The sequence below is a fragment of the Pagrus major genome, chromosome 18, assembly GCF_040436345.1.
Source record: "Pagrus major chromosome 18, Pma_NU_1.0".
Taxonomy (NCBI): domain Eukaryota; kingdom Metazoa; phylum Chordata; class Actinopteri; order Spariformes; family Sparidae; genus Pagrus; species Pagrus major.
The window spans coordinates 9,377,220-9,404,605 of NC_133232.1; the positions used below are offsets into that span (position 1 = coordinate 9,377,220).

Here is a 27,386-nt window from a genome sequence, read left to right on the forward strand (position 1 = left end):
GTACGATGTAATAACTACATTTAAAAAGATGCAGAGGCATTGTTATAAATATTGAGTTTTATTTTGAAGAGTTCACGGTTGTAAAAGGAAGTGGTATTTGTGAACAAGAGTAATTCTGATCATTCATTGGTTGAGGTGGTTGATGGACAGGTGGGCAGTAACAGGAAGTAAAAGTCTGAGCTAAGTTTTTGTGGCTTGTCGGATAACACATCATGACAGAGAAGAAGACCTTGAAGAGTTTATGCAACAAGTGTGTAGTTGATGTCTCAGACTTTCTACTAGTGAGTCTGTGTCAAGATACTCGTGCTACATGATTCTGTGGGCAGCTTAAGATATTTATACTCGAAGTGTGTCGTACAGTTGTTCACCTGTGTGCATTAGCTTCAGGTGTTTGTTAGCTCATTAGCATACTGAGTGTATGTTGTTAGCATTCATTAGCAAAGTGAATGGACTCCTAGCCACTGTTTAGCTAACCCAGCTAACAACTAACTAAAGGCCTTAGTTTATCGTTTCTGGCGTGGAAACCCTGAAGATTTATCAGAGACTGCTTTGAGCTGACATTACAGTATCAACTTAATGCTCAGTGGTCATTGCACTTCGCTGGAGAAGACTACGCTGTCGCTGGACACCTGGGTGCCATCTTGTTCTTCACCAAGACCAAGAGACTGGTTAAACTGCAGACCCCACTGCCGCTGAGGACACCCACCTGCCCTTTTGTTCACCAGAGACTGAGAGACTGGTTAAAGCTGCAGACCCCACGGCCGCTGAGGACACCCACCTGCCCTTTTGTTCACCAGAGACTGAGAGACTGGTTAAACTGCAGACTGGACTGGTAATACTGGAATAAGGTACCACACTTTTATTTTGCTCATTTGAGTGAACCGGCCATAAGTTTTGGGTCGCACTGCTCCCAAGCTTCGCATCAGGCCTGCAATGGGGGTTTCTATATTTTATGTTATTATATGCCGGCTTAGGTGTGTAGTGAATGAGTGTGGGCCCACTGAGCTCAATGTGCATGTGGATTAAGTGGCTTGAATTCGGTTACATTGTGTGTTGCAATTGAAAGGAAATATTGCCATGACATCTGAAGTTGTTGAGATGTGTTAAATATTATTTCATTGTGTTATTTGAAACTTTGAAAAGTAAATAAGAAGTTCATTATTTTTCAAAACGCATTTCAGTCTGGTGATTTATTATTATTTTGTTAACGGAGACCCAAGACAATTTAAAGAGTGTATTAGCACAAGAGAAATATACATACGTTATCTTATTATTCATTATTAGTAGGAAAGTTAAGTGATTTAAAGAACTCAGGGTCCTTCCCTGTATAAATTAGGGCTTTACTGGGCTACATGTGCATGAAAGTCTCGCATTTTAACTTATTTCCAAGTAGCATTACCCCCCTTTGATAGTATATGACGCCTAAAAAGCACAGGTTGCTAATGTGAGCCTATAAAGCACCGCCAACGTTAGTGTCCAGTAACAAAGCAACGTTTATTTTTTTTAAGATATATATATTTAAGTTATGGTGATATAAAACATTGCAGGACTGGAATGTCACAGAATTAAAGGCGGGACTACTGACGAGGCGTTTCAGGGGCAGTGCTTTCTGTGGGAGAGAGGAGCTTCTATTGGTGCAGACTTTGACCTTTTGAACTTACGAGATCCTCAAGAACATAAAACAACACTGAAGGAGAGGACAAAAAAGGAAAAAGCACAACAGATCTGCTTTAACATTACTCGTAACAATTACAATAAAGTTCTTGCACACAGGACTTATTCACTGGTGCATTGAATCAAAACAAAATCCTGCACACTTTCGCGCCACATGGTTGAAAAAGTACTAGTGACTGCTTTTTCACATGAACGAAACAAACCATGTCCAAAGTGAAAGTAGAGGCAGAACATTCACTGTCAACACATTTAATTTGTTTTCCTTCAGTATTAACCAAAACTCGATACTTCTGGATCTAAAAGAGCTCTGGTATCAACTCCTGGCAACTAAAGTATGATTAATGTTTTATGGTCTTTTTTAGGCGCTTCAAGGTCAGGAAAAGATTGTGGTTTTTATAAAATACTGAGATATTCAACATGGACTTAAAGCATGAAAAACAGGATGCACTGACTTAATAAATATTTAAGAAAACCACAACCTTTTTCCTACCCTCAATCAAAAGTTTTAAAAGTTCGAACCAGAGGGGATTCAGGATGCAAATTCTGGTCTCAGGTGTTCTGTATGTTGCATTTATAATCCAGTGTCTCTACCTTTTTATAATAAGTCATGTTAAATTGCATTATACACAACTTTAAAGTGACAATCAATACAGTGAGACACATGAAATAAATTAATTTGTTTTCTGGTTCAGCAGAGCCTTTAAAAAGTTTTTCAGATACTTTCCACTCGCTCTTGTAAAGTTTTCTGCCGGAGGGTTGGTTCAGACATGTTGTCTACCAAAACAATGAATTCCATTAACTCTCCCTGTGCGATAATGAGGGCGAACAACTAAGTTAATCCCAGATATTAAGGTGGGAGTGTACTCACAATGAAGCTGACTTTGCATGAAATCACACTCCATGTTTTGTTCATTTACACCTTGGGTCACACACCTATTAAACATAAACCTGTGGGGTAATTTGAGGATTTAGAAATGGTTCGATGGGTCATGAAGGTGCAAATATCGTCTAACAACAATACCTGCTCATTTGAAAGACATGAACACAATGAGTGAGGAAAGGAAATGAAGATGCTTCCATTAACTTTTGTGGACCGCAGATTAGGTTTTAGGAAAAGAGGAACGTTACGTATGTGATGCAAATGAAACACATTCCTTCTGTTAACTTACGGACATGTTACAGCGTAGGTTATTTTAACGTTCTGGTTTTTAAATGTGACACAAACACTATTCTGGAAAGTCCATCGACGCTCATATACGGTAATGTTAGCTAGGAAGTGGTTGAATGCTGACTTTAGCTGATGGGTTATCAAATTTGTTGTTTTACCTTGAAATATGATCCCATTTCCCTCAAGATTTTTCACTATTCACAGTTTTTCAGATTTCTTCCGTTTATAAGATTTAAAAAATGGGACACAGGAGTACAACATTTCAGCTTCCCACCCTGAGCTTGACTACGGTTTATGTGTTTTGACATTTTATACGTGTGGTATTTGGACAGAACTTAATAGTAAGGATTAGCCAATGTACTGCCTGCAATTCAAAAGTTGAAATCCATGTTATCTGTACACAGATTGAAGTGCTGTGTCAGACCAAACCATTTTTTAAAATCCAGTATTTATATGAAGATTGTCAAGGTGAGTAAGGTTTGCCCTTGAGGGTCAGGTCTCTGGTCAGATTCAAGGTCACAATTACACTTTTTTCCTTTAACATCAGTTTATTTTCCATGAAACTAGAGCCCCTTTGAAACCTCCTTTTTGTAAAATAGGTGATTTTTGAGTCTCATTCCCAACACGTCTAATACTGCCGCTTCGGGCTCGTAAACTGGGTCGACTGCCATCTAAAAAAGTGTCAGCATTTGACGAGTTGAGAACTCAATCAGAAATTTAAAATCCACAAAAGTTTTGTTCTTTTGGAACTGTACTAGGGATGCAACAATATTCAATATTTTATCGAACCGTTCAATACGCCCTGTTAGGTTCAATACACAAAGGCAAACAATACAATACAATACAGTACAATACAATACTACAATAATGTTTGCTGTTTAACTTGATTGGATACTGCATATGTTTTTTATGGAAGGCAATTAAGATAAGTGTTAAATTTTTATAATAAGGTTTGTGGTTTGACTATATCTGCTTTTAATTACTTTTACATGCAATATTGCCTTTGCTAGTGTGAGTAGTTTTATATTAAGATATCGAAACGGTACCGTTACCGTGGCCCAAAAACTGTGATGCATACCGAACCGTGGGAAAACTGTACCGTTGCATCCCTAAACTGTACTGACATAATTGTACTACAAGCCAGGGCACCTCTAGACATGAAAATTGTGGTGGTGGTCTAATCTAATCTCGATTTCTAAGTGATACCAATTAAGTGGGTGTTTTTTGTGGGATGTGTGTTGCGGTACCCATCAACCTAACCCAGAGGCGGAGGTGAGCATGTGCGAACAAACTGGCCTGACATGCATCACTCGTAACTTAAAATGGATAAAAAAGGTCCTAACAAGAAGACTATGCTTCCACATTTCACCCCACTTCACATAAGCCCTTTCCCTTTTGTAATGTAAATTTGAGATGCTGCGAATTGACTACTTTTTGTTATGTATTTTACTGTGACCTATAAATTTAAGATTAATTAAACGTCAGATCTCCTCCTTTTGTACAGCCTAATGTTGGCACTTAGGTGAGAAAGTGGAAGAAGTCTCTCTTGAGTTGGACACTTGTAATGGACAATCAGATCACCTGATATTGTAAAAAAGAGTAACTGCACCTGAATTTACTACCTCAAGAAAATTGAGAAGAAATGGATGAAATGAAGCAAAAATATAGCTTCTGATATTGGGTGGAGGTTTAGAAATTTGGTATTTCCTAGTTGGGATCACAGGCCGGGTCCAGGTCTGAGTTCTTGACCTATCAAGAGCCACTCCAGGTGGTCCAAGCACCTTTGCCCCTGAAAGAGCACGAACAACACAAGAAAGGAATGTGTGCATGTATTTCAGGGTTGTGTAATACTTTCAAGCGATCGAGGTTGAGGGTTCAGAGGTAACGGAGGCGAGGTGATGCTGTAGGACTAGCCGCCACATCTTGTCAGAAAGGTTTGGCCCCAGATTTGCGGCGGCGCCCCCGATCACGAGGGACACCAGTGGCAGCAGCAGCTTGCCCTCTGACTGCCAAGCGCTAAAGGAGTCTGACCTAAATGGGCTGTGAATGGCAGAGGTGTAGCCAGAGATTAACAACGTGTGGCAGCTGGAAACAGGTCGCGTTTGCACACAATAAATACTGTTGCACCCGACCATGCAGAACGAGACTCAGACATTATAGGTGTTATTAATAGAACAATTATAGGCAGAGCAAGAATAGCATTTTTATGTCCAGTGGTCGTCACAGCCAGGGAAAACACATTACAGATATTTAACACCAGGATATACCCATTAAAAAAGTGAGACTTGTTAAAATGGAGACCAGGAGGCTTGTGTTTCCACGTGTGACTTTTGTCTGTGCACTTGCTTGTACAAACACAGATTATGTGGTGCAAGTATGTACAGTACGCAGCTTAAATGGATTATAAATAGCACCACATGGGTTTGGAAAAGGTTCAATTATTGTGAATAGAACGCGTTCATTAAACATTTATGAGAGCTGGAGCCCATTTCGAGAAAAATCCCTCTGTCTCTGTTCACAAAACAAACCCCGAGATGTTGTTTGTGGTTCGGGGTTTAAACCAAAAGACAAAATGTTAGTGAAACATGGAGTCACGTCTTATTCACTCCTTGTGGACGTGAGACTTCAATCCAGCTGAGTTAAAAGTTGTTTACGCCCGTGTCCTCGGTGTATACTGCTGTTTGGTTTCATCAGATTGATTACTATGGATGTTTTGGGACTCTTCCTCCCTCTCGAAGGAAGAGGCGAACTGCTCGGCCGCATGCTAATGTAAAACAGAGCGGCATGATGCGGTTTTCCCTCTGACACTGTTTGGATGGGTATGTAAATGTTTAACAGTGGCGTGAGTAAACACACACAAGGGTTAGGTGTCAGGATTTTGAGAGGACCTTGTTTGGCGGCAGACAATCTGAGCTGCTAACGCCCGTGATGCGTCGGCATGGCGCTGTATGTAAACACGAAGCTATTCTTACCATAGAGAAACATTGAGATCACATTTAAAAGAATCCTCACCGTAAACAAAATGAATTGCTGAGTGAAAATGCAAACCTGGCAGTTTGCTAAAGAACTGCAGTTTCTTTACTTTGTACTCCGGCAGCAATAAAGCAAACACAGCAGATATTTGGAGTTTGTGATGTGTGCGCTTTGTTTCAGAGCAGACATCAGAGTTAGAGCTTTTAAAGTGTATTTTTTAAAGTTCCACACGTTCAGTATTATTAAAAATATATCTCAAAGCTTCATGAATGCAAAAAGCTATATATTGAAGCCTTAATTCATGTTCCAATGAAATGTCAAACATGTTTGCTGCACATTTTGTGGCAGTAATAGAGGAACTTGTTTTCTTTGTCCTATCTATCGACTAGATATTTTCTTTCTTGCAAGTGCATAATGGTAGTCACTTTTAAAGCGTGCACCTTTTAAAAGCTAATGTGAATCTGTGGTTGGCTTTTCCACTTTTCCCTGTTAAAGGGGTTTTAATGAGGAGTTTTTCCTTTCCTCTATCGTACAGATTGTAAGACCCTGAGGCAAAATGTGATTTTGTAACACTGGGCTATAAAACAAAACCGACTTTACTTGAGGTAATGTGACCAGAAATCATTTTCTCTTTTGCATGTTACCATTGTATAGTACAACATACATGTGTACATACACGACATGTGAATTTACCAGAACACGCTGAAGAAGGACATCTTGCCCCAAACTTCCATGTGGCAAGAATAAAGTTTCATGGGAGTGCTGTCCTTTATTTTTATTTTTACTCATTCACTACAAGAGGGATTTAAGTTATATATGTGAGTCGAGCGCGTTGTGTCTTGTTTATAGCACATCCTCATACCTAAACAACCGACTAGGTTGACTGTCAGTAACTCACAAAACATCATGACCATTGCAGTCTACAACGAGCGCATCAGACCTTTGTCATATGGTCGCAGTTTGATTAGGTTATGGCAAGAAAACTACTTGGTTAGGTTTAGGGAAACATTGTGGTTTGGGTTAAAACAAGTCCATTAATTAAGTTAAGGGTCCATTGTGCAGAAATGAGTGGCATCCAGCAATGAGGTTGCAGATTGCAACCAATTGAATACCCATTGCCTCGACCTCTGTTGGCCACTAAAGATGTTGTTTGGTTTGTCCGTTGTAGGCTCCTGTAGAGACATGGTGGTGCCACATGGCGGACTGGACTGAACCTTTAACGACCTTTAAGTTTAAGAAACTCACCGCTGACTTTTGGTTTTACACTGGACACAAACAGCGGTCTCCTGGATGAAAGTCCAGTGGTTGTTTTTCCCCTATATGAACTCCTCACTCCTTATACTACTTCACCTGACTTCCTCCTTTGCTGATGTAATAATTGCTACAGCCACTAGAGGTCACTGCCAAACAAGAAAGGCAGTTATGGGTCTTAATATGCTGCTTGCACCTCAACCTATATGGGTTTTTTGGGGATTTTGATGAGGATGAGCTGTACAGCATGCACGTTGTTTTCATCTATGGTCCTGGCTTCCTGCTTCCTCTTCTGATCTGACTGTTACTGTGTTTTCATAAAATTAGGTAGATATTAGATACTATCAGGAGAACAGAAGACCCATCCAAACACCAAAGTCTGTCTCTTTTAAGACTTTAAAAAGATTTGACAATGCTGAGCTTCTTTAAGTATGTCTTCCACTAAAAAGCAGTCACTGTGTCACTGTGTGTATGCTAACCAATCTGCTGCTTCCTGGCATGTAGCCTCCTCTATTGTATAGATTAAATAGGCTCTCTTCACACAGTGATTGATGTAAGCACCATCTGAGTGTGAGTTTTCATTCTCCAGTGAGGTCGATTTGGCCGCTCTTCGCTTCTTTAAGGAGCGTTTATGGGTTCAGACTTGGGTTTAGTTTAAGGTGAAAGTTGTGGTTTAGCATGTGGAGCTGGAGGAAAACGGTTTGGGGTTTAGGGGAATGACAATAAAGGCCCTCCAAGCTGTAGTAACACAAACCTGTGTGCATGTGTGTTTTCTTGCCTGACAGTGGTAAGATGTTGACACACCATTGACCCCTGGTTGGCATGTGGCGGCAGCTTATTTTATAGTCCATGGGGTGACTGAAAGGTGAGTGTGTGTGTGTGGCGGCAGCCTCAGCCGTCCGCACCATCGAGTGCACAGGTGAAGCACAGCGACAAGGTCGTTCCAGCGTCAGCCGGCTGGGAGGTAAAGCCTCCCTTTACTGTCGTATGAAGCCTAATATCAATGGTCTGGAAGACAGATGTGCTTTATGTCGAGAAATATACTTTCCACTCTGTGGAGTGTTTACACTGGCAGAGCTGCGTGAACGATATTATGATGGCTGTTTCTCATTGTTATTAGATTGTCAATATTGCCAGTGTTCTCTACTAAAGTTTGATAAATTGCTCTAAAGGAGATTTCCAGGATGACCCGATTGATGGAGGTGAAAGCTGTAACCTTAACTTGATTTTCAGCTATCAAAACCACTTTGCATGATCTCACTCATGAAGTGACAGAAAGGTTTTCTAAAAACCCAGAGACGCATAAATTGTGCAAAAGAGGGTGAAAGTTAAACTTTTCAGTTCACATCATGGATTGGATGATTCTTACGTATGCATAGACATTTTTTACACATTGGCTAATAGAATGTTTTTGCCAAGAAATGAGAAAATCAAACCAATCGAAAAGCAGCAGTACAAAATCAAATGTCGTACTGGTGGGTTCTGGGGTGCACATCGTATAAATGTAGGGAATCTGACAAACTGACACCATTTCCATGTTACTGATTGATCAGCAACTGTACAGACAACAGACAGTTTATTCAGGAGGGACATCGGACTATATTTCAAGGTGAAACCACAGGTTTGATAACCGATTAGCTTCCATTAGACAACAGCTAACTTAAGCATTCAACAACATTTTAGCCGTTGCTGTTTGATATGATACTATTTTGATGCTATAAGATTAGGAAAGATGTAAATTAATTCAGAAATATCAACACACATGTCAGAGACATTTGTCTAAACCTGGGAGTCAAACAAACAGGATGTAATCAAATGGTAATGTTAGCTAGGAAGTTGTTGAATGCTACCATCAGCTAACAAGTTATTGAATATGTTGTTTAACCTTGAAATATCGCCGGATGTGCCTCCGGATTTTTTATCATCCATCATTATCTATGATCTTATCTCGATTATCTATGTTTATACGACTTGCAACCTGGAACAAAGCAGTATGACATTATCCCAGCCCACCCCGGAGCGTGACGGAGGAAAATGGCTGCCATGTGAATATAGTTTTAAGCCCTGCCTATTCGGGGTATCGACACCGATGATTTTGCTGACTGAACAAATACAGATAATGGTGTACTCGCTCAACACTTACTTTGGACAGAGTCAGGCTTGCTGTTTACAGTTTGAGCTAAACTAAGCTAAGCTAACCAGCTGCTGGCCTCAGCTTTATAATTACTATGTACGGACACAAGAGGCAGACAAGTCAACAAACATATTTTCTTTTAAGAGGTTAAAAAACCTGAATCTTGATGTTAGACTTTGCCTTCAGACTTTGACAGCATTATTGCTTAATGTCTGTGTTTGGAGGTTTTTTTAACTGTTGATTTTCTCCCTCGATGTTTCACCAAGATACGAGGCCGAGCTGCTGGCACCAATTTGGTGTACAAGGTGCACCAGATTGTAAACATTTCCTCTTCAGGTTTTGGCAGCAACATCTGCAGTCCATTTTCTCTCAGACCTGAAGTGCTTTTTGTGTGCCAGGGCAGGATTGTTCCTCTGTTTCTTTTCTTTTCTTTTCTTTTTTTTTAATCTTCTCTTCACCTCAGACATTCAGCTTGTCTTTTGGCACCTCAGCAAACAAGAAGAGAGAGCGCTGTGAATGATCCTTAGAGGAATGTCAGAGGGTTTTGTTTTGTCAGATATCTGTACTGAAGGAGGGATGTCTTTCTTTGCCTTTTCTCCGTTTGGCCGTAAAAAACATCCGTCGAGCTGCTGCTGCCTGGCTCCTGGTGGGCGTATATCATGTTGTGTGTGGAAGAAAGCCTTGTCAATACTCTTTAAATCAGGACGCTCTCCCTCAGCATGTGAAGCCACGATGAAAGCTCGGGAAAAGCCAGGCATTTAAAAGCTCAGTCAGATCGCTCACAGCCTCACATTTCTAAACGTGTCATGAATCAGAGGAAAGCATTTGTTCAGAAACAGATGCTATCAGTAAATTATCTTAAAAAGAAACAATCACTTTTATTTCATGATGTCTAATTCATTATCTTATTTCACATTTAGGATGATCTTTTTTTCTAAAATATAAATAAATGTCTGCTGTATTTTGTCAAATCATATCTTCTGTACTAGTGTAGTTTTTTTTTAACCTGTTTTCTTAAGTTGAAAGAAGATCAACTGTAGGGATGAGTATGAGTTATCGATTATATTTGACATGTTAACAAGATCAGATGTTTTTTCTGAACGGAGAGAGTACTGGTGTAGCCTCACACCGGCTCCCACAGAGTATTGCGTTACAGGTTGTTTGTAGATTTCATGTATCCATGTTTACAGTGTGTCTGTTAGAAGTTAGCAATCCCTGAAAGTGTTTCATTAGGGGAGTTTAACCTGCGGGGGTTTCTGACGGATCGTGAAGCATTTTTTTGTTGCCACAGAGGAAATAAATTCCTGATGACTGAAACAAAAAAGATGATGTGATCACTTGACCTGAAAGTATATCACGTGGCTACTTGAGCTGTGAGAATCAGCATCTTGAGTCTATTGTACGAACGTGTAGCTTCTTGACCTCTCCCGTCACATTTTTTATTTCCGTTATCTCTTCTCTTCTGTTATGCTGTTGTGTACAGTATCTATCTGTGCAAATTAGCCCGTCCTCATAGCAAAACCGACCATATGTTGACTGTAAATGCAGCTTATTATGACCCACTTCTTGTTAGACGGTGACCTCTAGAGACTATTATAAATATTATAGCTGCAAAGGAGGACTTTAGGAAATGAAATATAAATAATGAGAAAGTCCATACACAGAGGAGGTTGGGGTGGATGGTTGGGTTAAACAAGCAAAAGATATTCATTCAGGAGACTGCTGTTTGTGTCGGTGTGAAACCAAAACTCAACCATCACTTAGTTACTTAGTTACTTTTACTTTGTGATGTATTTAAGTAACATCATGAACGTAATGTAACTTAAGTTACATATGTTATAAAGGGACATATAAAACTAAATTTAGTAAGTTTTCCTAAATCTAACAAAATTGCGAGTGCACGATGGATGTGCATGATGTGGTACACCTGTTGATGGTATACCACAACAGTCATGTTGTTTTGGGAGTCAATGTCAGTTCTCCATTTGCACAATGTAGTTTTGTATATATTGTCAATAGTTTACTGAAACATTAGCTAGCCACACACTAACGTTAGGTCGCTACAGTATGGCTCTTTTTCTGCATTCAAAAATGAAAGTGAATGACGTACACCATCTTGTGGAAGCGAGCAGTGAAGCTCCACCCTCAAAGCTGTAAAAGGGATTTAAATCAGAAATTAGAGAGAAGGGTGTTAGGCTAGCTGACAGGCTAACCTCGCTAGTGAGAAACACCTATGTGATTATCTAAATGATAAAACACGATATGCAAAAATGAGCTGTAAACTATAAACACCATATACAAAGCGAACTGTGAAAAGTCAAGTATTTTTGCTGGCGTGCGAGTGGAGAATCAACTGAATTAGTCGCTCAGGTATAAGGATGTGTTGCTGACAATACAGAAAAGTTGAATCCCGTATAATTGAATGCTTTTATTTTCAAGTTCCTCTCTAAAATTGAGTTTGTGCAACATAAGACGGATCACCTTTTCACCAGTATTTGTGCAGTGCTGTAGCCATTAATCCATTAATTGAAATGCAAGAATTCACATATGCTTCACTTTATAATCCACATGTCAAAGTCTCATAAACTGTCAATGAACTTTAACCATCCTGAAATGTATTTACACTTCTATAATTAAAGTCAGAGCAGCTGAGGAGGTAGGTATATGTCTGTGTTTGAACTCCACTCAGTTTTAAGTGTTTGCTGTATTTCACACAGTCAGCAGTGCATTTCTTCATGACTCATCCGGCCACTGGAGGTCCCTCTTGCACCAGGATTCCCAGTTCAGTGAAAGCCCATTTGGCACACAGCGAGACATCTCTCAAATGTGTCTTCAATTAGCGGGCTGCAGTCAACACCATCCTCTGACTTGGAATGTCAGCTGAGCTGGAGATAACCTTCCTGGTTTTCTTTTATCTCACCATAAAAACCCCAGCGAGGGACAGCTCTGTTATGGATGTCCTGCACACACATTTGTGAAGCAGATTCAGGGTTCCAGATAACAAAAAAGCCACTTCTGAGGAATACCTCTCACTTTACACTTCACTTTCAATGTGACTCATGTTGGTATGATTGAGTTACTGTTTCTGCATGTGGTGTTTTCAGTGTGCAGCAGCAGGCCGGTTAATGCTGCAGTACCCGGCTGGCAGCCCTGTAATGAAAGGGTAAGATGAGAAGATGAACTGTGTCGGTGCACAGGTGAAGATTCTTCAGCAGCAGGGTGTATGGATGAAACACATGCACGTGTTACGCTTTGACCAGCAGCGGCTTTGAAAGTTGTTACGGCTCTAATGTCCTGATATTCAATATCCATACATGAGGCAAATTGAATGCACAAAACAATTACAGGAATTCAGTGTGTCCCCTGGAATTTTATTCACATCGCCGTGGGAAACTTTAAGACCCTTACAGGACACAAAAAAACACCAGACTAATAAAGTTATTTTAGGTTTCAGGACTTTTTTTAGAGCAGGAAAACCCACCACGCCTTAAGACTGGGAACTGAGATTCATAAATTAAAGAAACTGTTAGATAATTAAAAGTTGAACTGAAATTATCCTTAAGTGTATGTCAGACAGTATACAATAATGTAACAGAAACAGTACGTTTGTTTACTGTAAACAACTGTCAAACATGTACTGATAGATTGCAACAAGTAATTAATATTAGTATTGATTGATGGAAAACACAATAATACATTGGGAAATCTGCCACGAAAGAAACCATGCTCAAACAAATTAATTTGAATTTTGTATTTTTGTATTTTTTTTTTTTTGCCAACCTACTGCTACACTCCATTCCAATAGGTGGCAGTAATGCATCTACAAGCTGGTTTGGCAACCGCCATTCAAACTCAAAGAAGAAAAACCTTGTGTGGTCACATTTAACTGTAATCCTCAAAGGCCCAGGAAGAGTGCCAGTCTTTGAATCCAACTTTTGTAGTGGCCAAACTGTGTAAATACAACGTCACATGAAGCACTGGGGCCCAAAAAGACTTAATAAATAAGGTCCAGGTTGTAAAAAACGGCAATTCCCCTTTAAGCTTACATTGTGAAAGAAGCGTCTGTAAAAAGGTGGCTGCATTTTTTTTGAGCAACATTGTGGCCATTCGGTCCAAGTCTCGAAGAGTCACAAGAATAAATCATTTAATCTCTTTTCAAGTTAGCTGGGCACTAAACCAGAAGTTAGCTGCCTTGGTTGGTGGAAATCTCTGGGTATTAGGGATGCAACGGTAGAGTTTTCCCACAGTTCGGTATGCATCACGGTTTTTGGGTAACGGTACGGTTTCGATATCTTAATATAAAACTACTCACACTAGCAATATTGCATGTAAAAATAATTAAAGCAGATATAGTCAAACCACAAACCTTATTATAAAAATTTAACACTTATCTTAATTGCCTTCCATAAAAAACATATGCAGTATCCAATCAAGTTAAACAGCAAACATTATTGTAGTATTGTATTGTACTGTATTGTATTGTATTGTTTGCCTTTGTGTATTGAACCTAACAGGGCGTATTGAACGGTTTGATAAAATATTGAATATTGTTGCATCCCTACTGGGTATCCAGTTCATTTTATACCTGGGAAGTCAAGCTTTTTTTGGCTTCATGCGCCACCGAGCAGCCTGTATGAGAACGAATGAGGCTGTTTGCATGTTTTAATTGTTAAATCCATGCAGTTCCCTTTGTAATGTAATGTTTTATGCTCCTCTGATCTGAAACTCTCAGTCCTGATGTGTGTTTAACGCCGTTAGCTGTTAGCTCTGTTCACCAAACACAGCCAAGGACTCTACATATATTATACATATACATATATATTAACACATCATATTTGACTTACGTCTCGCAATGAGTAGCCAGTCTTGTCTTGAGTTGACTCAAGTCACTGTTTTGATGACTCGTAACTTGACTTGACAGAAAATAAATGACTTGAGGCTTGACTTGGATGTTAAAGTCTCTGGACTTGTCTTGAGACTCAAATACTCTAATGACTTGTCTGTGTTTATTTGATGTTAAAAAAAAGAAAAAGTATGGCTCTCAGTATTTGACTGTTTAAAAGTGATGGGGAGGGAATAATATTTTATCGAAGACATTAAGAAATAAATAAGCTTTAATAAAATGATTTGTTCTTTGTTTGATTACATTTATTTCACTGATTATCAGTTATAATACAAATACAATTCATTGCCATACTTTATTTATTACTACTGATACCTTGTCTTTTCACTTGATTAAGGTTGAAAACTGCAGGTGGGACTACAGAATCTTTGGCGGTAAAGGGACTTGGCATCCCTAAGAAAAAATAACTTGGGACTTACTTGAGATTTGGACCAAATGACTTGACTCACATGTCTGATGAATACACATGCATATAGAGCATGTACATATATGCCCTCTCTGTCTCACACCCTTCCCTTAACTCCCATGTATTATTATTGTAAGGGTTCCCACCTGTCTGCAGCTGTCAGCGGGGTCTTCTTGCCACAGATACCTCCCACCTACTGTGTCTGCAATGCTAACACACACACACACACACTGACACACACAGTAGTCTCCTCCCCAACAGGCGAGGGGCCTTGATGAGCGCGATGACCGAGTCGTCCACCGCAGGAATGCAGCCGGCCCTTCTACCAAAATTAGGTATGACAACAAACCTTAAAACATTCAGCAAACAATTATTGAACCGAACTGTCCTCCAACTGTAACACGGCCCATTTAATGAAAACAAACTAAAATAAAAAATCAAAAGAACATCAGTTCAACTAAAACTCTTTTTCTCTCCAAAGTAACTTTGGTGTTTTTCCAAAAGCATCCTCCCAAGCAGTCACATCTCTTCCAGAAGTATGTTTTGAATAAAGTGCAAATGTGGTGCGAGGCACGGTCACCGTTGATTTAATGTGAAAAATATGCTTCTAATTAGGTAAATATTAATAGGTTTCAGGGATGTGTGCATGACTCACTGCTGAGTTGTGTTGGAAGCAGGAGGTTATTGCTTTTAGGGGCACTGAGAGAGTGATAAGGCAAATAGTTTATTGAGAGAACATTAATTGGCAACTACTTTCAGAACCATTTAAATCATTTATCATGCAAAAAATGCCAAACTGCCTGCTCCAGCGTCTGGGAAAATGTAATAGATATTTTTTATTTCTATATATTTATTTGTGTTATGATTCAAGTCCATCGATTAATCAAGCCCTAGCGTGAACCCATATTCAAGTATTTTTTTTTGCTGCTGCCTTTCAATTAACGTTGAGAAATTAATCAATCATTTTTATATTATAATTGCAATTTGATTAAGAGCAGTCTAAATGTACTACAAGGAGCTTTTAACTAGTTATGAAACAGTCTCAATTTAATACTGATGCCTCTTTATGACCTACATAAGCAAATGAGACCATCAGCGAGAACATTGGCTATTTCTGTGAGGTTATTATAGTGATTCTTAATGCCTGTCACCTGGTCTGATTATAACTTATCCAGGTAGGATGTATAACTGTACATAACCACAAATAGATGCATTACCTCAACACTAGGCACAACGCAAACAGCTATGATTTTAAAAACAAAAGTAGTATAATGAAATGTTTCTTCTGTCGTTCAGATAACGATCTTTATACCACAGGAGGCTGTGGCACTCGTACTGTTTTTGTTCACAGGGGGTGTCAGAATCACCAAAAAATTAAAGTTCCTTGTAGCTGCCTTAAATCACACGAGCCACAAATTTAATGACAACTACCAGCAAATTTACCAGCCCTTTTCAAGTTGGGGGCGACCCGACCCGAATTAACTCCAAGCTGTCCTAAAAGCCAAAATAAATAAATCAACAAAAACATCTTTAAAGCGTAACTCTTCTTGCGGATTACTTCTGCATAAGTGAAAAGATAGTATGAAGCCTTTGTTACTCCACAGGAAGCTGTATATTGTGTTTATATTGTTAAATACCTTTTTAGACCACCAGCACAATTTAAATCACCAACACAATATTTGTGTATGTCCCTTGTGTTTCTGTAACGTTTTCACTCTGAAAAGCAGTGATGTAATGTAACTAAGTACATACACTTAAGTATTGTACTAAAGTACAATTTTGAAGTCATTGTACTTTGACAGATCCACTACATTTATTTGATAACTTTATTTACTAATTACCAGTCAGCACATTTTTGAATTTATTTATTCATTTTGTCGGTAATCTGATGAAAATAACACTGATTCCAATAATAAAAAAAATACTGAATATAGGATCTGATAATCAGTCATACATGTAAATATATGTATAATTTACTTTTACTTTTGATACTTCAGTATATTTATTACCAGAAAATTACTTTGAATACTAAACATGGGATACTTGAAAAAGACTTTTACACAAGTACCATTTGTGTGGTTGACTCTCACCTTTACTAAAGTAATATCTTTTACTCAAGTATGACTTTTGGGTACTTTTTACAACACTGCTGAAAAGAATACATTTGTGGGTTTGTGTACACTCTGTTCACATTCATACCTTTCTATTTTTGTGCATGTATTTGTATTCCTTATGTGAGTGTGTTGAACTGAAGCTTATTCTACTGCCTCACTCTGTATAAGTGTCTGTGGACGAGAGTGTCGAGTAAAAGCCTCCAATGTAAATGGAAAAAATGTGTGTGAAAGCTCCCCACACATACATGCGTGACTGTGTATGCACTGGATCCTATTTGTGTGTGCATCTGTATGTGTATGTATATATATGTTCAGTGTGTGTGAGTAAATCCTCCTCCACTTGCTCCCCGACGTCTCTGCCAAGCAGACGGGGTGACATGAGAATTGAACCATCTGCGCCTCCCCCCGCTGGCCCGATGGCCAAACAGCCAGTAACTCGCTCCAGCTGTCTGGGAATGGAAAAGACGATCCCGAGGCGTTCCAAACGAACGGCAACCGTGATACAAAAGGATGAAGGATGGAGAAAAAATGAGAGCGATGTGAGACGAGGCAGATGTAAGATGGTACTTTCTTCAGAGGCTACTCATCTTAAGTCCTTCTCGCTGACTGACTCAGCTGTACTGGCCTCCTCAAAACACAGACCAGACAGGGTGGCAGGTTTAACCTGCGTTCGTATGATGCCTCCATGTCAGGACTGTCAGAAACACAGCAGGCTCACAATCGCTGGGAAACATGATGAGTTTGACGAGTTCAAGGCCATAATATTGAAGATACACATGTCCGTGTCACTGCAGATGTGTTTTATATCACTGTAATGCTTCACTGGATAGTAATGACCTGGATTAAAAACATTCTTTTCCCCTGCTATTAAATACAAGTGACTTTCAATATCATAACAGCAAAAATATAATAAATTTTATGACCCTGATTTACTGTGATGGAAAAAAGCATCCCATCGCTTTTATATTTGGCACACAGTATGGGCACTTTTCAGTCTACAAGGAGTGAAAATTTGGCAACTTAAAGGAGCAGACTGTTGATTTTGGTTGTTCTCACCCCATTATAACTAACTTATAACTTGCGGTTAAGTAACAAATTTGCAGTCAATGTCATCATGAATTTTAAATGCATTTTTTCACATTTCCTGGCTGCTATTTATTCCCATTCATTCAGCACAGATTAATAATCAACTAGCAGACTGTTGATCTACAACATTTGACCATTAGTAGCACAATGGAGCAATGTTTTGAAATAACGTAATGAAAATAATGCATTAATTGATTATAAAATGTGACATAAATCCTACAGCTGGTTTTTGCGCTGCTCTGGCAAATATGGATGTAAACATGAACAAGATTTGTAAGATTTAAAATATGTTTAAAAAGCGGCTCTGAAGTCAAGGAAATAAATGCATTCATCACAAATTCTAAGACCTCAAACATACCCACAATGCCAAACACTATATGTAAACATAACAAGAAAACTTGACAGGGCACTTTTACAGGTTAAGAGAAGCTTTGAGTTGGTGTTCGGGACAGAGCCAGACCCGCTCACCAACCCAAAGCATTGGTATTTGAAGACCTGGGAATTAGACTCGACAATCAACCATCTTTCTACAGAATTGCTTTTTGTAACTCAAAGTGATGAACCGCTCTGTCCAGAGACTGAATTCCTGATCTTCACTGGCTGTCAACACCAAGAATATTATTTTAAAAATCATCCTCCACACCACAACTATATCGACAATGACAGTGAGGAAAAATATCATTGGGGTCACTTTCAGAGTGATTAGAACAATAGAAACACTGACAGCAAGTCAAAATCCATCAAGATTTACAGGACGTCACAGGACACAACTTTTTAAAACGCTTATATATCGTTTATTATATATCTGACAATCACCAGGAGAACTGATGATGACTCTCATGAAAGAATGAATAAAGTTTGTCTTCATTGTTGAAAGACAACCCTCTTAACCGAGTGCTGGGTTCTCCTAACTCCTCTCATCTTTGAAGAACTTCAAGAACCACATTTCCTTCTGCTTTTGTAATCTGTTCTCTGCGCAACATACAGAAGTAACACGTCATTAAAATCCATTTTTCTAAGCTGCCAGCACATCTGGAGCATGCAGCAAGTGCTTGGCGCCACTGTTTACAGAGCATTATCATTTTTCAGTGTAGATTCTCACATTGTTATCATTATAGTTCTTGGTGTGGACAGCCCTTCACTCTCATCTCTTCCTTGAGTTCAGTATGAACATGCTTTTTGTACTTTTATTAAGAGGAGCCGCCCAACATGTGCAAAGTTGATCAATGTAGAATAAAAAAACAATAAAGCTATTGGCGCCAGTGCAGTTTGATAAGCAGTTGATCCTCCCGCAGACAGAAAATGGAAAAAGAGCTGGATGGTTGAAAAGTTTAGTTCAGCTGAGCCTCTGTCAAAACAGTTGACGCGATGCTGTCAAAACAATCAGCTGTGAGTAAACCCTTGATTACAGAGAGGGAGATGTGTATCTGCAGTATTGTCATGGAAACAAAGACCGCGTTTAACCCTTTGGTTACAAAAAGGCAAAGTGCTGCATTATATCATGTCAGGCACAAAGAAATCTAAAGTACATGTTTAGATTTTGTTTACCCACCATCCAAAAATAAGTGGTTTGGATGAGGATCCACATATATCACGTCTGTGTGTGTTTCAATTTTCTGCTTGGTTTGTTAATTCGATCCATGAGCTGAATCTTTGGGGTGGTAATGCAAATCCTGGTCGCTGCAAAAGAACAACATTTTCAGCATCAGGCAAGAAAACTGAGCCACAGGACCATAAATCAGCTCCGCTGTTTCCTGGCTACAAAATGTTTTTCAGTGATTGAAAGAGGCAAGTGCTCGGATACCGTGGCCAAAAAAATCTGCTTCGTGTGTCACTGTAGAAGGCAGGTTTTACGCCACTGATGCACACTGTGCGCTTGCCTCAAGCCTCAATTTGGTATCAAAACACAAGGAACATATTTTTATACTATTTTCTGCACAGTGCGGCTTCTGTACATCCATTAAACTGCCTCAGAGCTGAGGTCCAAAGCACCTCAAGACCACAAAGAAAAACAACACACTCGAGAAGAAGAAAGAATACCTATTCATCTGTAGGTATTTTCTTTGCGGCGTGCCCGTGACTTTTTTTTAATAATCCTATATGGCCAGGTTTAAATTTTGAGTTCATAAACGGCTGTTTTCCCTCCAGGTATTTTCATTGTCAATTAACCCATATGGATTGGTGTCAAGGGGTGCTGGTTGACTCTGGAACCCCAGACAGGTTGGAGAATGTCTGGCTGTAAAAGAGAGGAAGAGGCGTCTGGGTGTGGAGCTGGGAGTCGTGGGTTTTGTAGTCTGGGGGTAAACGTGTACGATCCACAATGCTGGTTTTCACAGCTTTTGCAAAGAGTAGAAACAAAAAATAAAAAGCTTTCTCATGTACTTTTTGGAGGGGTTAAAAAAATAAATGAGCATGTAGACCAGAGGTTATTACTCAATGAACCATGGTTTAGTTTGTCAAAAACAATTTGATTTTTAAAGATTTTTTTATATATTTTTTTAATCTGTCTGTGTAGAAATGAAAGTAATATTATTTTATTTTTTATTTATTATATTACATTTAATTATTTAAAGTAGTAGTGAAAGAACAAGACAGTTATAACAGATGGGCCTAAATATTTAACATAAAATAAGAAAAAGAATAGAAACTCTCATTTTAAACAACCTTCATAGCGATTTGAGAATAGGTTTACATTCATAGATACATTCATGGAGATAAACGGCACCAAAACGTGGTGAGACTCATAGTTTTTTATTAAATGACTTTCAGTAAAAAGCCTTATGAGATTTACTCGCCAAACGGAAATAGCGCCCACATTTGGAGATGGCAGACATTGTTTCTGACCCAGACATGCTCTTACAACTACATTATGGCAGAAACTGTGTACAAGAGAAAACAAAGCACATTATGTATCTGCAATTTAGGAGTTGGCAGCAAATTCTCTGGTATATCACTCATGAACTCAGCAACAACAACACACAACACAACATTGTCTGTGCTCTTGCAGTTATGCAGTTAACTCACCACAGTGTCATCAATGAGGAAATAAGCCTTTGAGAAGCCCTGACGTAGACTTTTCTTTTCACTGAGCAAAACATCAAATTAAAAATGACGGGTTCCACTTGTTCTCTGAATGTACACAACGAGGAAATTCAACATTTATGAGCTGTATTTCTTCCTGAGTTCCTGTGAGAACTGCACTCACTGATACTGTTAATATTCTCCTCTCAGTAATGAACTCCACTTGTACTGTACTTGGACTCTGTCCAAAACTCTCCAAGGAACACTTTTGCTGAGAAAAAAAAAATCAAATCTGATTACGAATCCTTGAGCATGGAGGGTAATTTCCACAATCTGATCTCCAGTCTGTAATCTGCTGTTGCACATCTATCAGAGAGTTCTGCGTTGTTTAGTTTAGCACACCATACATGGTTTGCACAGTTACCAAAGAAACAACTGTTTTCAAACAACAGACCATCCCCGCTAACCTTTGGAGGTAATTAGTGGGGGTTTGAATAAAGGCCAGTGTGTACTGTAGCATGCTGTACACTGGCGAGGGGTAGAGGACATGCCGCTTTGATGTAACATGGATTGGAGAGGACTGAAGGGTGGCTGCATTCCCAACATACGATGTGACCTCTATAAAGAGTCTAGTCAGAGCCTGTCTTCAATCTGCTCTGGGATCAGTGTGGGTCACAAGCCTGATGATTGTAGCTACTAAGGCCAAAAATGATCTTGGATCAAAATGTCTTTCTTCAATTTTTCTCCTACAACTTCAGTTGAAGCATGAAGTGGATGTTAACAAGAGGGTTTGTCAGGTGTCCTTGTAGCTGGAAGGTCACAGGTTCAAATGTACAGGTCAGCTGGGAAACTCGATTATCTCCAGTTACTTTGCCCTAACTCAAGTTTATTGATGAGCACTTTCAAACAGTCAATTAGTTAAACTGCAGTTGATGGTGGAAACATGGACGTATAATAAGACCTGGACAGTGTTGGAGGTGGAGCCCCATTCATTCCTATGAAAGCTGCTCAGTGATGCTTGAAGCCACATAAGCTCGACTTCCTGGGTATGAAAATATCTGGATCTTCTGTGTTGTGTGGCCCATGGAGCATGCGCACTAGAAACTTCAGCGGACCGAGCCGGCTCACTTCTGGTTTAGCTTGAATAGAGATAAAATGATTCAATCTTGCGGCCAATTTTATCGGACCAAATGGATCAAATTATGATAGTGGAAAGAGTCATTTTACAGGGGCTCAAAAATATTTATCCACTGTTTTGCAAACGTTTATTTCACAATTTAAGCTTACGAGAAAATGTGTTTTTGGGCCCTGATGCATCACGTGACATTGTAATTACATGGTTTGGCCACTATGAAAACTCTTTGTGGGGTTTGGGTGGAAAGACAGATTGAGCTGACCCGTGCTGAACTTGAAGACACAATGAATTTGGAAACAGCTTACAGATGGAGATGGAGACCTTATCGAAGTCTCTCAGGAGTGCAAAGGAGTTCTGATTAAAGCCAATGGTCACTGACAGACATACGGGTGTCTATAAGTTCTCAGGGGAACTAAGACCTGAGAATAGGAATGACTGAGTGTGTCTTAAAATCTGGTGTTTGGTTGCTCTTAAAAGAAGAGCACTAGTTGGTAACCTTATTTTTTCTATTTCAGTTTAATTCTGTCGTGGTCCAAAAGTGTGGATTATTGGAAACAGCTACATCCAGCTCATCCAAAGAGCTAGACAACCCACTGGGAACAACCTCGGGCTGGATGGACGGGTCTTGACTGGGTTAGTCTGAGATGGAGGAACCTCCTTCTCTTTTTCCAAATCCCGGATGTTCTGCTCATCCACCGAGGTGCCAACGATTTTGCAAACATCAGATGTGTGCAGCTCGTCACAACAATGAAGCAGCACTCGCTGCACCTCCATGACAACTTCACAGAAATGAAGATCATCCTCTCATCCATCAACGGGCGACATCGTTGGAGGAAAGCAGATCCAGGAAAGCTCAACACAGCCAGAATGTGGGAGAATAGAGTCTTGAAGACAGTGTAAGGCATCTTTGCATGAAGTTGGACTGTCCTGGTATATTTCTGAGAGATAATTTCATCAATTAGGGAAATTATATTTTTCAACTATGATCACACAGTCTCTTGAGGCTTCAATCCAAAGTGGGTAAAGCTCAAATTTCAAGTTTACTTTGTATGAATTTTGTCCCGGTTGTATCTTTTTGGGATTTAGCCTCAATAGCATCTGCAATTTCACCAATAAAAGAACTGTTAAATAGCAGTTTTCTTCATCTCACCATTGCTTGTTGCCATTTCCTGTCACTATATGTTATGGGTGTAGCTCAGTAGCAGACATCCCCATGCCTTCAAAATGGCGTAAACAGCCATTCATGACACAACACCAGACCAATTGGAATTACTGATTAAATCTGAGATGTGGGCTCATTTCAGAGGTCTGGTTTGAGATAATGGAATATACTTAAGGTCGAATGATATTTTTTGCTGTTCCAAAATTGTGGCACAGCAGGACCAGAACATATGAAAAGAACTGTGCTATTTTTTTTTTTTTTTTTTTTTTACAAGAAGGCGATTTTTAATGAGAAGAACTACAAATTCTTGAAGCTTTTTACCACCAAGCACAGATTTTTGGCCAAAAATCTGAAAGGTAATTTATTAAAACTGAATTTATGGGTTTTTGTCAGCAGACTTCCAACTGCTGAAATATACGTTTGACCAGTGAAATCCTTTGTTTCAGCTGGTGTCCAGGTCAAAATGGGAGAAAACCTCATCAATTTGGTTTCATAACATCCAAAACTTTATGACAAACACTGCAACGACTACCTCAACAACCAAGTTATGGCTTGAGATCACCCTGCAGCCGGGATGCAATGAAGCTTGTAATGTGGCTGATATTCACTTGATTACGTTATATGTTGGTCACGGAAACCTGGGGTCCAGGGGGAACTTATCGGGCCTCGTTCAGGAAAGTGAAGTGTACTTCTTAACATTCCTGCGAACGGAGGGGACGGAAAATGATAATGGAACACAGCACTGCAGGTAATTCGCACTGAACCCAGTGTATATAGTTGTCATGCGTAAAAATCGCATGCGGATTTTCTGTTTTGCCACACCACATTTTTGTATCGTGGGAAATGTCTTTAAGAGGGTCATGTTAGAGGATAAATAAGTGAATATTTGTGGCTGAACCGTATCTAAAAGGATATTTTGAAATCAACAGATCTGCATTTTGTTGCTCTCTGTCACTGATTGCTACAAAACAATGTTGATTACAAATACAGCCAGTTCATGGAGGCTTTTACAGATGCTGTTCCAAACACACAATGTTTGATTGGTCTCTCTCAGGACAAATATATTGGCTGACAGACAGCTTAGATTTACTGATCCAGTCTGTTTGAACTGAACAGATCTGTGAAGGTCATTGTGGCTGAGCAGAGAAAGAGAACAGCACCACCTTCAGAAACTCTTCATCAACAAACAACCACTACCATTTGATTGACAGGTGATCTCTTGGAAGCAGAGTGCAGGAACGTGTCGGAGCAAGATGGAAAAAGAAAAAAGAAGTAGAATGAAACTTGCAGACTATAATTTGAGGCAGGTTGTGTGCTCACAAGATGAATAAATCTTGAGATTGAATTTTAATACTCACACCATGTTCCGACTCCCTGACAAAGGTTTTTCCAATTCGAATGCCAATTCAAAGAGCAGTTGATGTGAAAAACAGCAAACCTGAGATAAACACAAGTTTGCTGCTGTATTATTACCACAGAAGTGCACAGTATTTTGTATTACTGTATTGTAGCATTTATAGCATAGTTAGCATTGTCATACGAAATCTGAAGTGGTTGTACCTGATATGGGGTACTTTAGTTGCCAGTCTGAAAAAAACTAGACCGTCCGTTAATTTGGAGCACTGCCGGATTAGAGAGCTGAAGCCACTTCCTTTCCGGTTTGCCTCATGGGACCTTATTCCAGAAAAACTTTGTATGATAGTGAATGGAGAGATACAAATATCTTTTAATCCCGCTTGAACTGTAATGGTAATGGTAATGGTAATCACAATCACAACTAATGAAATATCAGACTGCGTAAATACGTAATTCTAAAAACTACACAGCCAACAGTTGCGTTAGTGAGCTCATCTTCTGGAACGCTTACTAAAACCCATGACTTAAACATTGTAGAGCTGCTCCTGTATATTAGCAGCTCACAGGACTGACGAACAACCCTTTCAAGTACGACCAGATTTATTGTGATTTTTATTTCTGTGCCGAGCTGGCGGCCATTTTGGTATTGGTGACGTGTGTTGAGCGAGACGATGTAGTTCACTGAACACAAAACTAGATATTCTACTTGGTTTTCGACAAATTGCGGCTTTCTTGACTTGAAAAATTATCTTTTAAATTGACAGACATCACATGTATGATTCATGGCACAATTCAAACAGGATAAAAAAATATTTATCTCTCTCCATTCACTGCAATACAAAGTTTTTCCGGAATAAGGTCCCATGGGGTCCACTGGAAGGGGTGTAACTTTGGCCCTCTATTCATGGGATCAACAGGACAGGGTCAATCTGCTGTTGGCCACTGTACACATACGTTGAATAAAAAGTGACGATGTGTTCATGTCAGCTGAACATTCAGACATTTGGTTGTTTTTTTCAAAAATCTATTCGAGCATAACCAGGCTTGACTAAATTTAAATGTGGGCATGATTTTAGAGATTTTGAAGGGACATTATTTTAAAACATAACTGATGCAAAATGGCTGACAAATATACATTTTAAAACATCGCTATAATCCCCCGAAGCTCCTCGTTCTACTCCATGCCTCTTTCATGGTATTACACCCCAAAAGAGGTGACTTCCACAAAGTCAAACATTTCTGAATAAGTGTGTAATTCAAAAAAATCCTTCTTTGATGATGTAACTGCAAAACCAGTTATATAGAAGCCTCCCTAGACAAAGGCAGGAGTCGAAACAATGAAATGAACAGAGCCAACAGGCCTTAATGAGAAAAACAGTGCTATATCTTATCCAAAGACTAATTCAGCTGTGTTGTAAACCTGGTGGTGGGTATAATTGCTGTGATGGTGAACATGCCTTCTCTGATTACTGGGCAGAGAGTGTAGACTCGCGTGCCGGATAGAGCGAGCCGAGGTGTGCATTTAAGGAAAAAAGAGAGAGAGGAGAAGAAAAAAAAAAGGAACAAGAGTGAGAATTCGTCCAGGGTGGCCTTTTCCTTCGCTCTTAAACTTTTTTCCATCAGAGACAATGTGTGAAACCAGTAGAGAACTGTCCAAATCTTTTATAACTGTTGGAACTGAGCCGGAGAACAGACAAATTTCACCATTATTATCGAATAAATTGCAGTCTGGAAAGTTCCAAACGTAAAGATCTCATGTGGTGCTCTCTGTAACAAAAAAAGTCCAACAATACCTCATCTTTCAGCAGGTTTGATGTGAAAAATAGGAACAGAAACTTTTGAAGCTGGACCAGATGACAGTTCATGGATTTCCCATCTCTTTTTCCCCTTGAATGCAAATAACTGTACTTCACTACAACACTTGATGGATGTTGCAAATCAACTTTTGGTTTTTGGGGTTTCTGGCACGCTGAAACATATGTGGTGTCTTTGCAACACCCATAAAGAGCAACGTGGGGTGACCCTTCGAAGTGAGAACAAAAACCTTTGGCTGAGGTTAACGTACAGATGTAGATATTGTATAATATCTACATCTGTATGTTATTTCCAACATAGATGTTTAAAGACAAAACAAAAAAACATTAAAAAATTACAAAATCTTGAAATCTAAAATGACATTACCTCCAAATAAGTCAGAAACTTCCATATCAAAACCCCTAAAGAGGGTCATTTCATGGCTTAAGTTAAACTTTAATTGAAAATGTTGATATAAATCTGAGGAGGGCATTTGTAAATAATATTGTAGATATAATGCAGCTTGTTGTTCTACCCTGAGCTGTCCCACCCTCACCAACATGAGTTCAAGGGGATGCATTTACTGAATATTATTAAACTGTACCAAACTATTATACCAACCAGTCTCAGCTTGACTTGGTGCTGATTAGAAAAAAAAGTTGTTAAACATGGTAAAGTTAAACCTGCTAAACATTAGCAGGTTAACATTGATATATAAGGTATCTAGATATCTCTCTTATTTCTTAAAACAGCTGGGCACTGTAGTTTTTCCACAATTGTTACTTAGACAGGGACTACAGTACAACAATATCTGTGTCTGTTTAACCAACTAAATGATCCGTATCTGTACACGGAAGAGCAGAAGTGAGTGTGACCAGCCCGAAGTTGTTAATAAACAGTGTGGCTGAAATTGCTGTTCCTTATTTATTCGAAAACCATTTACAGACCAGCCTCAGGAATGAGCTTCAGATCAATGTTTTTGATCACAAGAGTAAAAGTACTATTTACAAAACAAGTTATAAGCTTGAACGAATAAACTTCAGTCAGCTACTCAACGTTGAGATTCTAATGTGTTCGGATATTCACACATTGTACTCAGATGATACTCGTACCCGTAAGAAGAACATCTGAACTGGATACTCATTTTAGCCCCAGGGGTTTTCTTTTTTGTGAACTACTGAAAATTTGGTGTGTTATGTTGTTGTGTGT

The 27,386-nt window shown here is 39.2% G+C and overlaps 1 long non-coding RNA gene across 1 annotated transcript; it reads left to right on the forward strand.

The window, feature by feature from the left end:
• The first annotated feature begins 253 nt into the window (after positions 1-253).
• On the forward strand, positions 254-23,014 carry LOC141013690 (uncharacterized). The gene is made up of 2 exons (XR_012180442.1): positions 254-848; positions 22,381-23,014. It is a non-coding gene; the product is annotated as an uncharacterized lncRNA (long non-coding RNA).
• The last annotated feature ends 4,372 nt before the right edge of the window (positions 23,015-27,386 follow it).